The sequence below is a fragment of the Puma concolor genome, chromosome A2 (assembly GCF_028749965.1).
Source record: "Puma concolor isolate L17-30 chromosome A2, mPumCon1.1.hap2, whole genome shotgun sequence".
Taxonomy (NCBI): domain Eukaryota; kingdom Metazoa; phylum Chordata; class Mammalia; order Carnivora; family Felidae; genus Puma; species Puma concolor.
This window is the reverse complement of record NC_141668.1, coordinates 19,650,787-19,667,318: the sequence shown is the minus strand read 5'-3', so window position 1 is coordinate 19,667,318 and position 16,532 is coordinate 19,650,787. Positions and strand designations below refer to the sequence as shown.

Sequence of the window (16,532 nt, the reverse complement as noted above, 5' to 3'; positions counted from 1 at the left end):
TCAGGGTTCCGCAAGTAAGGAAGAGAGGGAATGGATATTGGAAAGGCAACTATAGTGTGTTAAAATAGATTAATTTCAGGGGCGCCTGGGTGGCTCAGTCAGTTGAGCTTCTAACTTCGGCTCAGGTCATGATCTCACACTCTGTGAGTTTGAGCCCCGAGTCGGGCTCTGTGCTGACAGCTCGGAGCCTGGAGCCTGCTTCGGATTCTGTGTCTCCCTCTCTCTCTGCACCACCCCCCCCCACTCATGTTTTGTCTCTATCAAAAAATGAATAAATGTTAAAAAAAATTTTTTTTAAATAGATCAATTTCTAAGTGGACCACACCTCACATTAGTGCTTCCCAAACTTTTCTTATCATGGTACCTAGAAAATCATGTTTGTGGTAACCCAGCATAAATGGAGAATGTTGAAGATGGCCAAGGCAACTCACCTGGGGACACAGATTGATGTGGGACTGACCTAGCTTTTCCAAGGGCTGAGAGGATCAGTATCCTTGCAGACCAGTAACCCATTTCCAGGAAGGCCGCTTGAGAGGTGCCGTGGGTAAAGGTTCTCAGAGATTGGCATGCAGGAGCTTTATCAAGTAGTGCTTTCCAGAACAACACCTGTGAGCGGGGGAGGGACTCATAATTGGGCAAAGGGAGAAGCGGAATGGCCTCAAATCAGATACCTCAGAGGATCCGATGGGGAGCTCTGGAGCTGGGGTGGCCCTTCTGAGTTGTCCACTTTGAGAAAAGGGAGCCAGGTCAAGGGAGCCATCCCTCCGCATCACTGACGAGTCACTGGATATGGGAGGGGCCTGGCTTTGGACAAGGGACTCTCTTAGGCTGAGGGCAATGCCTTGATTGGGACTCAGCTGAGAGCCATCAGCTGCCACGACTCCCATCAGGTGGGGGAAAGGGTGCCTCAGTCCCAGAGGGGTGGGAGGGTCTGGGCAGAGCTCCCTGAATTCACTTCCAGAGGCTCTGCACTCCACGATCACAGGGCACAGCCATGCTCTCTTGCGGAATGACCCGTGGTGGCGTGGTGAGAGCAGGAAATTGAAATGCATGAAATAAAGGTCTTACCCAGAATGGCATCTGCAGTCTTATGCAAATTGGCATCTCAGCCAGCAGGTGAGTCCCAGAGGCCTGAAGGAGAATTCTGCCAGTCTTCAGCAGCGCTACAGGGTTGACATATGTATTTCTCACTGCTGTTTATTTGAATTCAGCCAGACTCTTCTGCAGCATTTAATTGTCATGGACCTCATGTTGCAAGAGGCAGCTGAGAGCCTGAAATGAGCTCCCAATTTGTCTTTGGAATTTTTTCTCCATTATGAGACTAGAAAGATTAAAGGGATAATAACACCTTACGCCCATATCATACTTTCCCACTAGCAAAGAGCTTTCAGATGCATATTATCTTATTTGAGCCTCCTGATAGTCCTGCGAGGTAGCTACAAGAGCAACCATTAGCTTAGAGGCGAGAAAATGATTAGTTAGGGAAGTTATGCCACTGCCTTATCTTCCAAAAATGGGTTGTTATTTCTTGACGAAGGCAAGTGAGCAAGAGAATTCCCGTGCTCTTATGCATTTCTGGTTTATAGCATCTTTGTCCCATCTCCGAAGCTACCATACAAGAGCTAGGAAGCAGAAACCGAAAATACAGCAACCGTCAACCTCTGTGGTTGCACCACTTATTCACTGGGCTCCTACTGCATGTTGTGGGAGTGGTCCAAAAAATGTGAATAAAAATCACAGTTCTGGTGGCGCGAACCATGCAATAAGGGACCTACAATAGGCCGAGGACTAGACAACCACGTTAGGGAAAAGACGACGATCCCAATTTGCCAGGAGTTTAGATGCTGGAATGTTCTCACGGAAGAGGCAGCCCAAGAGCTGATCCCTAACGGGGATCCTTGTCAGAAGGTGACACAGCATTACCTACCCCGAGCTTACTGAGTGCTGGGCCCTGGGCTAACATGAGCGTGACTGCATTCACCATGTGGCTGAGGCCACGGGGTCAGTAGTGAGCCCATCACACACGTGACTGCCAGCCAGCCCACCAAACAGCCCATGCCTGCTTGCTCTCCCAACTGGGCTCTTTTTTTTTAACCTTATTTTGTTTTCAATGTTGTTGTTGTTGTTGTTGTTGTTGTTGTTGTTGTTTTTCCAACACTTCTGGTAGCATGTGATAGGGCTATCACCAGAATTAAAAAAAAAATGTCTGGCTGCAGTTTTCCTTGAAAAATAGACTCTTTGGTCTGAGATCTCCTGGCGTCTTTGGGGGGGATTCAGAAGACACTTTGAGCAGCCAATGTTCTTGTATCGGCACCAAGTCAGATGTCCATTTTGCACACAGGTGATATATAAACCTGTGCCCAAGAGAAACAGCAGGGCTTTGGATGGAGTGTTGTTGTTGTTGTTGTTGTTGTTTTTCCACAGTTGCCTCTTTGTCTTGCCTTTTTTTTTGTTTTTGTTTTTGTTCCACCTTTTTTATTCTTCTCCCGGAGGGAACGTTCCTAATAGGTTTAATCAATGAAAAATGTAAATAGGCCACTACTGAAATAGAGATCTTCCAGGGATGCAATTTATTCCTGGCTCTGGAGAAGCTAAGTCACGTGGTGCCATCTGTTAATGGCCACTTTGCAGGCTGCCTGGAGGACCGGGTCCCACAAATATGAACCAGAGCTGTAAGTTGCTGGTCTGGTCTGCCGTGCGCAGCTCCCAGGGGCAGCTGACCCGTGGCAGAGCGGAAGAGGAAGATGCTGACTCCGAGGGCAGAAATAACGTCCGACCATAAACCGGTGTTATGTGGGCACGAGTCTTGGATCAGGAGGGTGAGGACTTTTATGCCTCAACTTGAAGCAGTCACTTGGATTGGATTTGAAAAGAATAGGAGTGGGACTAAGACAAGGCAAAGTGGATGTCGACTGGGGGTGAAAGTGGCAGATCCTTACGCAACAACCTTGGCTAATGGGGTATGTTTGCAGCCTTGGCCTTTTGGGAGAATTACTTGCAAGACTGGGCAAAGCCACGTGCCTTCCGGAAGCTAGACTTCCCAGTGAGGAGAATCTGCCTTTGCAGCATCTTGGTGGTCCAAACTGGTTAGGTGATCTGGTGTGTCTAGAGTTGCTCGACCTTGTATGAACGATTCCATCTCAGCATCAAAAGCTTTATAAAATACTTCTTTGCTAGATTCATTCAATGTCACCTTTGACATCCCTTGAAAGAGAGGGAAATGGAATCTGGGGTGACTTTGTCTACATCACCAACCATCCTCTCAAAAGGGGAAGGAAACTGGAGACCCAAAAGGAAATCTGAAGCACAAAGGGAGGAGTCAGGAGTTATGCCCCTGCCCCAGGTGTGGGGGCGTAGAATATGCCTCTACCTTCATTGCTACCAAAGGAAAAATCCTGAAAGGGGGTGATAGGGACTGCCAACCTGCATGTGACTTCTCCCTGGTCCCTCCTTCCCTCTCTCCAACCTTTTTCAATCCCAAGCTCTTCCTCCCCGTTATCAGAGATTTACATTTAGAACGAGACTGTCTAGGAGAGGCATATTTCTGGGAGCTGGTCTTGACCTGAACCAAAGCAGGAAGCGTGAAGGTGTCAAGCTGTGAGCAGGAGAGGGGAAACCAGTTCACTTTGCCAGGGCACTGGGTGGGAGGTGGAGAGGGTTGAGGGCTGAGTGGAGAGGGGAAGGCATGAGATCCAAAGGCAGGCTGGCATTCAGGGACCAGGCTTCCCCTGTGGCTCTGAGAGGTCGATGTTGCAAGGAGGTCCTAAGGAGAGAATTGTGACAATGGGCATGGGTCTCCCACTGCAGCCCGAGCCCAAGAATGACTGGAAAATTTCTCCACAAAAAGGCTTCAATTTCTTCAGAACCCATTGTATTTCATGGGGAGAATGAGCTTTTGTTCCTCATTCATTCATTCACTCATTCATTCACTCACTCATTCATTCATTCATTCATTCAATAAGCTGTTACTGAGTCTGCAGGGTACTACATGCTGTGGAGCCCCTTGGATTCTGTGGTGGGCGGGAGATTATACATAAAATCCCTTCCTTCAAGGAGCTTGAGTTCTAGTGGAAGGACAGGAACTCAAGACAGAATTGAAAAACTATAAAATAAAAGTGGGGGAAATGTGTAGGGTAGGCTAGGTTCAGTCAGGTGGCGAGAGAAGGCTCCTCGGAGGTGACATTTGAGCTGAGACCTAAATGAAGTCAGGAAGCAAGCTGTGGGAATTTCTGGGGGGAAATCTGTCCTCCGGCTGTGGGAACACATCTGCAAGAGTCCTGAGACAGGAAAGTACCTCGCGTGTTGTAGGAACAGAAGGCAGATGGTGTGGCTCTCACAGAGTTGAGAGACGATGTAGGAAGAAGTGAAGTCCTGGAGGCAAGCAGACACCAGCCCGGGGGCCCCAGAGGGCCCGGACTTCCTTCTAAATGTGATGGAGAGCATGATGGATTTTAAACTGTCAAGGCATCACCCTGGCTGGGGTGTGGAGAACGGACTATATAGGAAGAAAAGCATAGGAGGTGGAGACAGGTTTTTGACCCAGCTGGCACCATAATCTGGGTGCTAAGGGATGTTCTCTAAGCGTTTCCCACTTCGTGGGATGTTAGCAGCCTAAGCAAGGAGTCAAGGTCATCCCATGGGAGGGTTTAGCCGGGGTGCACGGCTGGGGGCTTCGAGGTGCCAACATCTGAGTGCCTGACTCACAGAAGGCTGGGACAGCGTGGTCTCAGAGCTTTGTGTCTTGAACAAAGATTACAGGCCAATTCCTCACTCTCATTGTCTCCAGCACCCTCCTCGGCATGCTGTGGCAGAAAAAAGACAAAGCTTGACAAAGTCAAGGAGATCTGTGTTCAGATCTCAACGCTACTATTTAGTATGCCCCCTGGGCAAGTTACTTAACCTCCCCGGCACCTCAGTTTCCTTGTGAGTGAACTCCCAACCGGAAGGGTGGATGTAAAGGCGTGAGATGAGTTATTCATGGTTCTCTGGCACAGTAGGTGTTCAGTAAGGGTGACTCTTGTGCCAATTCTGATCCTGCAAGACCCCCCGCTGTATACCAATGATTCTGCCACCTTTTCCCAGCAGCATCAACATTAGTAGAGCGTGGAAAGACTCTAGAAATCTTTCTCCAGTTGATTCAAGCACTGCCATGTATGGGGCAGGGGCAGGACCAGGAACATGGAAAATCAGAAGAATTTATTGTCAATTTTTCCATATCCCCCTTTCCTTTCCCCAAAAATAAGGAGACCCAGGGGAGGAATGGAAAAGAAAATATTGGGTGGGTAGTTGTGTGATGTCAGAGAAGCACCCCTCCACGCACACACACACACACACACACACACACACACACCCCGCCTGGCTAGCTTCAGCTCATTCCTCTGTAAGGGAAGGTTGGGTCTTTTCTTTTAATGCAGATTTGAAAAAAGTTATTTTGAGAGTGGGGGGGGAGAGAGAGAGAGAGAGAATCTTAAGCTGGCTCCATGCTCGGCACAGAGCCTGATCCAGGGCTTGATCCCATGGCCCTGGGATCATGACCTGAGCCAAAACCAAGAGTCAGACGTTCAAGGGTTGGGTCCTTTTAGCTGGAGCAGTCTAAGCAGTCTATGCCCCAGGAGACAACAGGCTGCCCCAGGTCTCCAGCTCCCTCTGCACACCAGTCAGGGCCAGAGCGGCAGCGCCTTCAGAAATCTCTTATCTCGTAGCGTCACCGAGAAGCCATGACATCGCCCATTTGCCATGATGCCCATCCCTCGGTTCTCCTCCTGCAGAAACCAGTGCTGAGTCAACCCCTGGTAAAGTGTGCTGTTGGGGAAGGCGCGCATGGCTCCTGTAGACAGATCCCGCCCACGCAGCTAAGCCCCCGGTCACGCTTGGTCACTCCACATTTCTTTACCTCCGCCCTGCCTCTCATCACCCCTTGATTTTCGTGTGCCTGCTTGTTTGCTCAGTCTTTGCGCCCCTTCACTAAAATACGCTCCGTGAGAGCAGAGCCTTCGTTGGGCCCCCCACCGTGACCTCCGCTTCCGAGAAGGCTGCTGGGCCCAGAGTGGGCGGATTCAACGGCCATTTGCTGGGCAAGTGAGCAAACGCACGCGTCAGTGATGCCCAGCGTACACGGGCAGAGTTCACAGGATGCCAGCACCTAGATTTCATCCTCAGTCCATAGGTGAAGCAAACACCCGGCTCCCCAGGGGCCGCATCCCTCGACACACAGTTCGGTGCTGAGCAAATCAGATCCGATATTCCCTCAGCCGCAGGCTACCCCAACCACTTGCCGGTTAGCTGGGTTTCCCCCCTTTCACCTTGTTCAAGCAGCCGTGGAATCCTGAGAGTGGAGGTGATCCCAGGAAAGACGCTGGGATGAGTGGGCCGGTTGGGTGTGTGGGAGGCTTGGGGAGGAGCAGAGATGCCAGAGAGCCCAACAGGCGTGTAAAATAAGGAAATAGGTGGCTCACCTGTAAGGGGCCAAAGGGGGACTTTTTCCATCTCCTGCCGGATTCAATGGTCTCTGCACCTCCTCATAGTTTTGGTTCGGACATGGCTCCTTCCTATCAGATCACACTTGCTTTTAGTGGTCCCCCTAATGACATTATGTGATTCCTAAATTGAGCTCTTATTTTTTTTTTTAATTTAGTTATTTATTTTGAGAGAGACAGAGACAGCACAGGTGGGGAAGGGACAGAGAGAGAGAGGAAGACAGAATCCCAAGCAGGCTCCGCATTGTCGGCGCGCAGCCCGGCGTGGGGCTCAAACCCACGAAACCGTGAGATCAGGACCTGAGCCGAAACCGAGAGCCGGATGCTTAACCGACGGAGCCACCCAGGCGCCCTGTAAAGTTAGCTCTTTTAAAGTCCTGTTTGCACCGTAACTAACCTGGAAGCCCTCCCTGCCCGTGCCCACATTATCCATATAGACAGGACATTGTCTCTTCATGTGACTCCAGCTGGACGCCCCACCAGTGGCTTTTGGAGCCATAGCAGAGTCCACAGGTAGGAGAGGGCAGGAGATGTCCTTAGGAAGCTAAAGGAGATACGGGCTTCTGGGCCCAGCAGGCCTTCATCCTAACTTAAATGCACTCGATTGTTGCTTCATTGATTTCAGCTGCTGCTGGGACTGTTTGCCGACCCATTAGAAAGTTCTGCATTTTCCTTCCTCTCATTTATTTTTTTGACCTGCTCCACCCTTGGTTGAAAGAAGGGAATCAGTCTGTGTCCACCGCTCGCCAGCTGGGGGCTCAGTAGTTTCCTTCCTGAGGCTTGAGCGCCCTTCAGTTGGTCCAAAACAGAATCGCTTGCAAATCTGTTTTATTATCAATGTTTGACCAGTGAATGAGCAGAGACCGTGTTGTGTACAGAAAGCACACGGGATTTGGCGAGATCTCGGTCTCATTTTCCTCAGGCCTGCCCCGTTCCCTCCCGAGAGAGACGCAAAATACAGGATTAGTGCGAGGATTAAATGAGGCGACATGTAAAGAGCCTGGCGCACAGGAGGTTATCGGCAAATACTAGGTGTTTACAGCGGATATAAAATCTCCGCATTAGGGCCGAGGGGGAAGGCAGAAAAATGACTCCCCGTGACTCTGGGCTATGGGTCAGCCTCTCCGAGCTTGACTGTCACCAGCCCCAATCTTTGTCCACGCTTTGGGACCATCTTCTCTAACTCAGTCCAGGATGTATCCCCCCCCAACCCGTGGCGAGCGTGCGACAAAATGCAACCCCTTTCCAGGCTTGCCGATGCGTCACCGTTTATCTGAATCAGAGTTGAAACAAAGGATGAAAAACATCAGAACATCAACAAATTCTAAACCGTTAGCAAAAGACAGTAGGAACTCTCCGGACGCCAGACTGCCCGAAGATGGAAAGTGGGGCAATGGCGCCACCAAGTGGTGAAACTGCGAATGACACGCCGCCTGCTGGTTTTTTCATAAACTTCATCGTCCTCAGCGGTGCCCGGGAACCGGATCCAAGGCCTGGCTCATCAGAGGAAGGTCGATGGAGCTGTAGAGAGTGGAAACAGAGCCAAAGAAATGAATCCTCTCTAGGGGGAGAAATAATAAATAATTGTATAATTTACGGCTTGCTAGTGACACAGGGAAGTAATTCGCAAAATGCTGCCCTTCTACAAGGGGCCTCAAAATCACCTGGAGAGCCCGATAAAGGTGCAGATTCCTGGCCCCTCCCCGGACCTACTGACCCGGAACCTCTGAGGATGGCGCCTGGGAGTGTGCATCTGTAACAGGTACCCTGGGCCGCCTGGGGAATGTCAAAAGGTGGGACCAGAGAGTGAACAGAAGCCAATGAATATGGAGCCATGAAGGTTTCCCAAACTCGTTCTGTTAAAAAAGGGAAAGTGCAAACAATGAACAGAGGAGGCTGATCACATTTAAAAGAGCCAGAGGGGCGCCTGGGTGGCTCAGTTGGTTAAGTTTCCAACTCCTGGTTTCAGCTCAGGTCATGATCTCACGGTTCCTGAGTTTGAGTCCTGCTTCGGGCTCTGCGCTGACAGTGCTGAGCCTGCTTGGGATGCTCTCTCTCTCTTTCTCAAAATAAGTAAATAAAAGAGATAGAAACCTGAACGGAAAGGGAACCCTGAACACTAGATTGGCACGTGCCCAAGCAGGCACGCACACACACACACACGCCTGTACATGCAGCTGAACGACTTACACGGATGGGGGTTTTGTTTGCTGCACCGAGGATTTTTAAGATCCTTTCCTTTTTCTGTTAAATCAGGTACAAGTTAAGTTGCTTAAGCTGAAGTACTTCCCACACATTTCGGTCCTGAGCAATCCAGTTACATTGTGGGGCCTTTAGCCCTTACCTGAGATCTGCCTTCCCCGCCCTTTGTCAGTTTTAGATTAGACAGACTCCAAGACCCAGATGGGCTGCATTTATTTCCAAGGAGAGAGAAAACAGTGCTTTCTCTGGCATTTGTCTTCTCCCAGGGGCCAGGAAGGTGACTGACAGATACTGGGCATTTCAAATATTTGATGGATGGAATGAATAGGTGATTGGATGGAAGGAAGGAAGGAGGGAAGGAAGGGAGGGCTGGAGGAGGGGGAGGGGGAGCGAGGGAGGAAAGAAAGGAAGGAGCTGAGCAGATGTGTGTGTCCTTTCCTTTCAACATTCCCTTCTTCCTTCTCCCCTGCAATCCATCCTTGTAACATGCCCCAGTAGCAACTCTGGTTCGAGTCTCCTTGGTCCTTTTCCACAATGGCGGACGGGGAGAAGCTATGCTATGGAAGTTCAGCAGTTATGTGCAAACGGTCCGCTGATCTGAGCATGTCATGGACCTTTTGGTGGCTGATAAATGTAAAAATGAGACAAAACCTTCATTTGCAGCATTTGCCTATTTCTGTGGTGTAAATACTCCCACTGGGGTCCATTTCAAGCCACAGTGTGATGTCACTGAACACAGAAGAGGTGCACAATCGTGTAGTATTTTACCATATAGATATAATCGTAAGTAACCCCAAGCGCAGAGATCACAGTAAAATGTAATAAAGTAACAAAGAGGTGATGAGTTTTGAGTGCTTATTCCCTTTGTGTCTGATATAATTTATTTAGTTATAAGTTACCATTTTTGAAAAATAAATTGTGTTTTTGCAAAATTCCTTTAACGGGGACAGTCGGGTCTCATGAGCAGGTATGAGCCAGTTCCAGCATATCATCCCTCTGCCACAAGAAATGTTCTGTCACTACCATAAGGCCAGAGGTGGAGGGCCAGGGAGCCAAGCTCAGGAGGCGGGGAGGGTACCTGCTGACAGGAGCTGATGAGAGAGGCTGTCAGGAGAGGGCTTTCTGAGGCAGCTATTATAGGGCTGTGCTGAGGGGGTTTCTCTCAATCTTTCCTCTTGAGGTTAGCCTTCCACTGGGCATGGAGTGGTTGCTTCTCAAAGTCCTCCCTGGTCCACTGCCTAGAGCTGGAGGGAGGGGGTGCAGCCTGCGTGTGCACTTCTAGGTCAACCCTGTCCAGCACCCAGCCCACAGGAGGGGTTCAGTGAACATTTACTGTTGAATGAATTAGCTGGTACAGAAGGCATTGGCCCAAGGTCAGAAGAACTCGGCTCTGATCTTAGGTCTTGGGTCTGCCATTGTTGGGTTGTTCAACTCTGTGGTTTCTGGATCTCAGTTCCCTCATCTGTTGGAGGAAGGAGTTAAGCTGCATGACTCTGAAGGCTCTACCAGAATCTCCAGGCCTCTCTTCTCCAGGAATATTGGCCCTGGGACCCTGTCATCAGCCCCAGCCTGAGGCCCTGACCTTCTCATCTCACCCTCAGGGCTTGACTTCATCATCGGCTCAGGGTTCTCCAACCCCTTATGAGTTGAGCCTGGTGCCACTGATGTGAGAGGCTCCGATACATGGAAAACTTTGCTTCAGAGCCCACTTGTTGCATTCGTGGCAGGATTCCAGATCCAGGGACAGGATTTCCCCAGAAATTCTGGAGAGGGGTGTGTCTCTGCCACTAGGCTGGAACATGCCTTTAGATCTCAGCTGCCAGGGTTGCCCTGGTAATGCATTCAGGGAAACTTCCAGCGCCCATTCCCTTCCTCTCTGTCCTGGGGAAGTTGTCAGTGGGATAAGAAGTCCCGGCGAAGAGTGAATATACCCAAAGCCACTGAATTGTACACTTTAAAACGGAGGATTTTATGTTGGGTGAATTATCTCAGTTTTAAAAAGCATGTGATTACTTACCAAAGCAGAAGCAGAAGAGGAGGAGGAGAAGGAGAAAGAAGTCACGAAGTGGCTCTTTGGCGGTTAAGAGAAGCAAAAGAATATTCCAAGATTCTCTGGACCAATTCCTGGTAGAGTTTTCCTTTTGGAAGAAGAGCTCAAACTGAGTACATTCATCCTTATTTGATTTAATATGTTGGATAATTAGGTGTCTGATGGAACCCAAGTGCTGAGTCCTAGAAGAAAAACAGGTCAGAGTGTGAGATCGCCACCCTGTCCGGGGTAAGAAGATGGCGGGAGAACAGAGCAGGGTGTTGCCTGGACCTGCCTCAGCTCCAGCCTCCCCGGGATGTCCCTTCCTATGGATCCCAGCTCCTGGTTCTTTACAGCTTTCAGACAAGTGTCAGCTGGGAGCTCCGGGTCCCCCTAGCACCCACAGCCTCTTATGGAAAAATCCCCTTTTCTCTTTTATTCAGCTGAGATTAAGTTGGAATTTTCCAAAAGGAACCTTTACTCAGAAACTTAGGGAACCAAACAAGTACAAAGGTATTAGGACACACACACCCCAAAACACAACAACCACCCATTCCAATAGAGGGTAGATTTCCACTGTGGTCAAAGTGCACAAAGTCGGAAGAAGACTTGGTGGGATCTCTTCTCTTACCTCAAACCTGAGCAGGGGCCCCGCTCACAAAGACCTGTCTTTGGGGCCTTTGGTGTCTTTCCTTCCTGGTCTCCTCTGGGGTCCTCCTGCCCCCTGGAACTTCCCTGAAGCCATGTCTGAGGCTGGATATTGGAGAAGGAGTCTTCCGAGGCCATATCTCCAAGGGTTTAGGCAAGATTTTTTTTTTTTTTTTTTTTTTTTTTTTGGTGCTACTTTCCAAATTAATTCCAGAATTACAGAGTGAGAGATCTGGTAGAAACCGTATTTACCACCTGGTCCAACTCATCTTTCTGGGAGGAGAAGTACGTTGCCCAGAAGGATCCACCATGTCAGGCTGGAAGGCGCTCATATGTGGCCACAGCGCTGGCCACCTGGCATTGGGCACCTCAGAAGCCAGTCCAGGCTCTTCTGTGGCTTCAGAGAGGAGAGGTCCTCATCCATGCAGCCCCCCACCTCCCCCCGGGCAGAAGAACCTTGAAAGGTGGTATGGGGGTGGTGGGAAGAGAGGAAAGTGGTGCCATACCAAAAATTCTGTTCTCTAGTGCATGGTGGGTGTTTTGCTGTAGGCGAGGCTGGACCGGATGGAGTGCGACGAAGGATCCTGAGGGCCGGCCACTCCCACAGTCAGAGATCCTGAGGGACGGTCACCCCAGGCTCCATCTTCCTCAGCCTGCAAATACAGACCAGTTTACATTTACCTTACAACTTCGCGTCCCTGGGCTGGGCCTGCTCAGTTCGCAGGCCCCCAGTCCTCCTGCAGACTCCCTCACCCCACGTGTCACCAGGTCTCGCTGAAAGTGCTCACGAATCGGGCCCGATGGCCCCCCTGCTACCTGTACTTCTCACGTCCCTGGCAGTCCTAGGCCCATGGCAGAACTGAATCCACCCTGGCCTGTCCCTGCTGACCTTAGACAACCGTCTGCAGACTTGCCAGACGGTGAAAGTCCTCTGAGGTGACAGACCGCTTGTTCCCTCTTTGTCACCCTCCCTCAGGGGCATCCCACAGCAAGGTAGGACAAGCCCGGACCCCAGATACTGCTGTTCTGAGTGGTACAGCTTTTTCAGGTCTCACCATCCCCCTGCATTCTCACACACACAACCATTTCTCTCAAGGTGGGTCCCAAGGCGACCTCAGCCCTCCCATGTGCCCCTGGGGTATGCCAGGGTCTGGCTTCTTCTTTCAGAATGTGCCCTGTGGTCTCTTCCAGGGGCTTTTCAACTTGGCCTTGTCTGGGGTCACCCCATACCTAGGACATATTTTTTCATCCCGGAAGCACAATGGAAGTTGGAATTTGAATCGCTTTTTGGCTCAGAATTTTTTTCAGCCAATGTGGATTCAAATAGATATGTGGGACAGGAGTTCAGCGGGAGTCCACATCCGGCAGCCTGCAAATACCCACCTGGGATGCTGAAGGAAGGTGCTGAATAACCCAGCAGAAGCAGCTCCCCATGGTGTTTCAAGGGATTGTGGGGGAGACTTTGGGGGACGGAGGTCTATTCTCTCTCCAGCAGTATCTGACCCCCTTCCCATGCCCTCACACTTTAAGAAAATAGCTCACTAGGGGCGGCCTCGGTGGCTCATTCAGTTAAGCATCGACTTTGGCTCAGGTCATGATCTCACACTTCTTGAGTTTGAGCCTCACTCTGGGTGAGGCCTGCTTCTCTCTCTCCTCTTTCTCTGCCCCTGTGGGATTTCTCTCTTTCTCTCTCTTTCCCCCTCTCTGGCTTGTGCCCCCTGTCTTTAAAAAATATATATATACACACATATGTGTGTAGATACATACATATACACACACACATATATGTATATAAAAATATAAAAAATATACATATACATATATATGTATATAAAAATATAAAAATACATATTTTATATACATATATACATATATACATGTATATATACATGTATATATACATATATAAAAATATATGTATATATACATGTATATACACACATATATATGTATATATGTGTATATATATGTATATATATATTTATATATACATACGTATATCTGTATATATGTATATATTTATATATACATACGTATATATGTATATGTATGTATATATGTGTATATACATGTATATACATATAACAAATATACATATTTATATGTGTATACATATATACATATATACACATGTATATGTACATACATATATGTACCTATATACATATATACATATATATAAATTTCAAGTGTATTAGAGAAAGAATATAGCTCACTGGCCATTTTGCTCTAAATCCTATGATTATTAAAGCTTTTGAGATTGGTCTTAGGCTCCTGGTACAGGGATACGCGTGGTAAGAAAGGATTCGTAGCATCATCTGTCCCCCAGAGGACCATGAGGTCACGTGAGTGTCTAAGGAATCTTTTTGAACTACAGGCCTGAATCAGGCTTGGTGGAGGCAACACAGCAGAGGTGGGAGTAGAAGGAAAAGATGGAAACCTGCAGGAGATGGTCCCCGGCAAGCCGCTCGACGCTGAGTGCTCTGGGGGACACCTGCCATCTAGTGCTCACGGCTCTTCATGGCCACGAGCCGCTGGCGTTAGTGATCCTGTCCTGCTTTAAGCATTGACTCCATCGGACTGAGCAAGGTCTGCCTCTAGCATAGATCTGAACGGATGGGTGGAAATGTGCTTCCTCTAAGTCAAAGGTGCCCCCTGGGTGAGGTCTGGCTCACAAATAGAACCATCTAGCTCTCTTCAGAGCTACTCTGAAGCTTGCCTCAGAACTTAGCTTGCAAGATATCTGAATGTTAAGAGTCACCAAAGCTAGACCTCACTCCATCCCCAGGGCTATCCGCGGCTTCAGCCCTAGACCCTGCTGGTACCCAGGATCTTGATATCTTTTTTTTTTTATTTTTTTTAAAAATGTTTTATTTATTTTTTAGACAGAGAGAGACAGAGCATGAGTGGGGATGGGGCAGAGAGAGAGGGAGACACAGAATCCGAAGCAGGCTCCAGGCTCTGAGCTGTCAGCACAGAGCCCGACGCGGGGCTCGAACTCACGAACTGTGAGATCATGACCTGGGCCGAAGTCGGACACTCAACCGACTGAGCCACCCCAGCGCCCCAAGGATCTTGATATCTTTTTACACACGGTTGCTATGTAATAATTACGACTTGGGCATCTAGGACCCAGAGGAAGGGGTTCCTGGGGGATGGCCAGAGAAGGTGGTCATGACTTGGTCGAATGGAGAGGAGGGAGGGACCGGGAGTCAGTAACCAAGTTGGGGCATGTCCAGCATGGTGAGACCAGTCTCTAGTCGACTGCCTCTGTTGTGGCTGTCTGCCGGAAATCTTGGTCCTGGAGTGACCACGTGGCTGACAACATGCCCTTATCATGGGAGAGCATGAGAAAGGCAGAGAAGGGCCTGGGCCAGTGCAACAGACTGTCTGTACAGCAGCTAAGGAGTCAATATTCCAACGGATAACCATCTGGACCGAGGATACAGAGAATCTCAAGGCAGCTATCACCTGCCAGGCAGCGCTGAAGGCAGTTCAGACATATTTTCTCATCTAACCTTCATAACGATCCATTTCACAGACTGCGAAACTGGGGTGTAGGGAGGCTATGTAACTTGCCCAAGGATCTACCAGCAAATGGAAGGGCAGGATTTGACCTGCGGGTCTGGATCTAGGGTCCATGCCACACCCAACCGTGAAGCTACACTTTCCTCAGGTCAGGGCTTGGTTGTTGGGTCCCGGGGAAAATGCACAGAGGACAAAATATGGCTTTGCCCTCGGGACGCCCGAGTGGATGCTTTCTACGTGGCTGTTTTGATTCATTTCAGCGGTGGAGCCTGGAGATGCAAAAGTGAACAAAACTCCCTCCAGGAAACTCCTACTAAATTAGAATGAGAGGCGGCCTCTAGGATCCGCCATAATAGCCTGCACATGACATGTGCTCTAGCAGAACAGACACGGGCGAGGCGGCCGGAGGGACTGGGTGGGGGTGGAGGGACACGCTTACCAAAATCCAGCCCCGGCCTGGGTGCAGGGGGAGCAGGGCAGCTCACCACCCAGGGCCTTCTGGATGCAGAGCACCAGGCGGGCACTGCATAGTCTAGGCAGGGCGGGGAGCGCACAGCTGGAGCCAAGGCCCAAGGGACTCAGAGGCTCTGGCCTAGGGGAGAAAAAACAACTTCCGGTTTGGCCAGACGGAAGGATCTGTGCGAGCGAGTCAGGTGCTTCTCGAAGTTTGGCTGCAGCTGTGAAGAGTTTGGGTCCGAGGAAATGGCAGCTACTGGGGGCCTTTAGGTGGACGCTGCATGAGCAGAGTTTGATTTTATGAGAGCTCTCAGGAGCCAGCGCAGCGGGTGGTTTGGATTGGACATATCCTAGCCGGGAGACCCAAGGATGGGTGGGACAGTGCAGTCATCCAGCTAAAGATGGCCCAGGTCGTAACCCGGGGGTGGGAGGGGGAATCCAGGGGAGGGAATGGAGGCTGGAACGGCCGATTGCCAAGGCGGGGGGTGGAGGGGGAATGGGGGTGTGGGGGGCAGCGAGAAAGAAGGAGGCCAGAGGACTCCCAGGCTTCTCAGCGGGGCAAGTGGTGACGTCATTACGCAAGACGCAAGAGGCAAGACGGTAGGAGGGGCGGGGACGCCACAGAGGCGGTTGCTCCACCCCCTCTCGGGTTTGGTTCCCGGGTGACCAGACTTCCAGCAGATTTTCTAAACGTGGTTCCCACACCACTGCTTCCCTCAGAATCAGAATCATCTGGCTTGTTTGGTAAAGCTGGAGATTCCCAAGCCACACTCAGAATCTGAGAGTGACAGGGTAGAGCCTTGGCATTGGAAAAACACGTGGTCCTGGATATTCGTGATTCCTTCCCCCCCACCCCCACTTGTTCTCCCTCGTCTTAAACTTTGATGAAAAAGGAAGAAGAGCCAGTTTTAGAGGGAAGATAATGAGTTTGGCTTTAGAGGTGTTTGCAGGAGTCCAACAGGCAATTAGATATGATAGGCTCGAGCTCAGAGAAGTCACTGGGGCAGGATGGATATAGAGATTCCAGAATATAACGGGAGGAATAATTTGAAATTGTGTATGATTTTCTCTTTTGTCTTCATGAGTCTATGACCTTTACACATAGTCTGCCTCAGGCAACCATATGTCTGGGAAGAGATTAGAATTTGTTCTAGAAGGATTGCCTGGGAAAAAGCCAAATCCATATTCAACTT

General features: G+C 49.8%; 1 long non-coding RNA gene across 1 annotated transcript; it reads right to left on the bottom strand.

The window, feature by feature from the left end:
• Window positions 1-9,786: 9,786 nt before the first annotated feature.
• Window positions 9,787-15,816, bottom strand: LOC147583043 (uncharacterized). The gene is made up of 5 exons (XR_015242756.1): window positions 15,323-15,816; window positions 11,862-12,008; window positions 11,339-11,460; window positions 10,696-10,910; window positions 9,787-10,140 (listed from the first exon to the last, which is right to left on the bottom strand). It is a non-coding gene; the product is annotated as an uncharacterized LOC147583043 (long non-coding RNA).
• Between the last annotated feature and the right edge of the window lie 716 nt (window positions 15,817-16,532).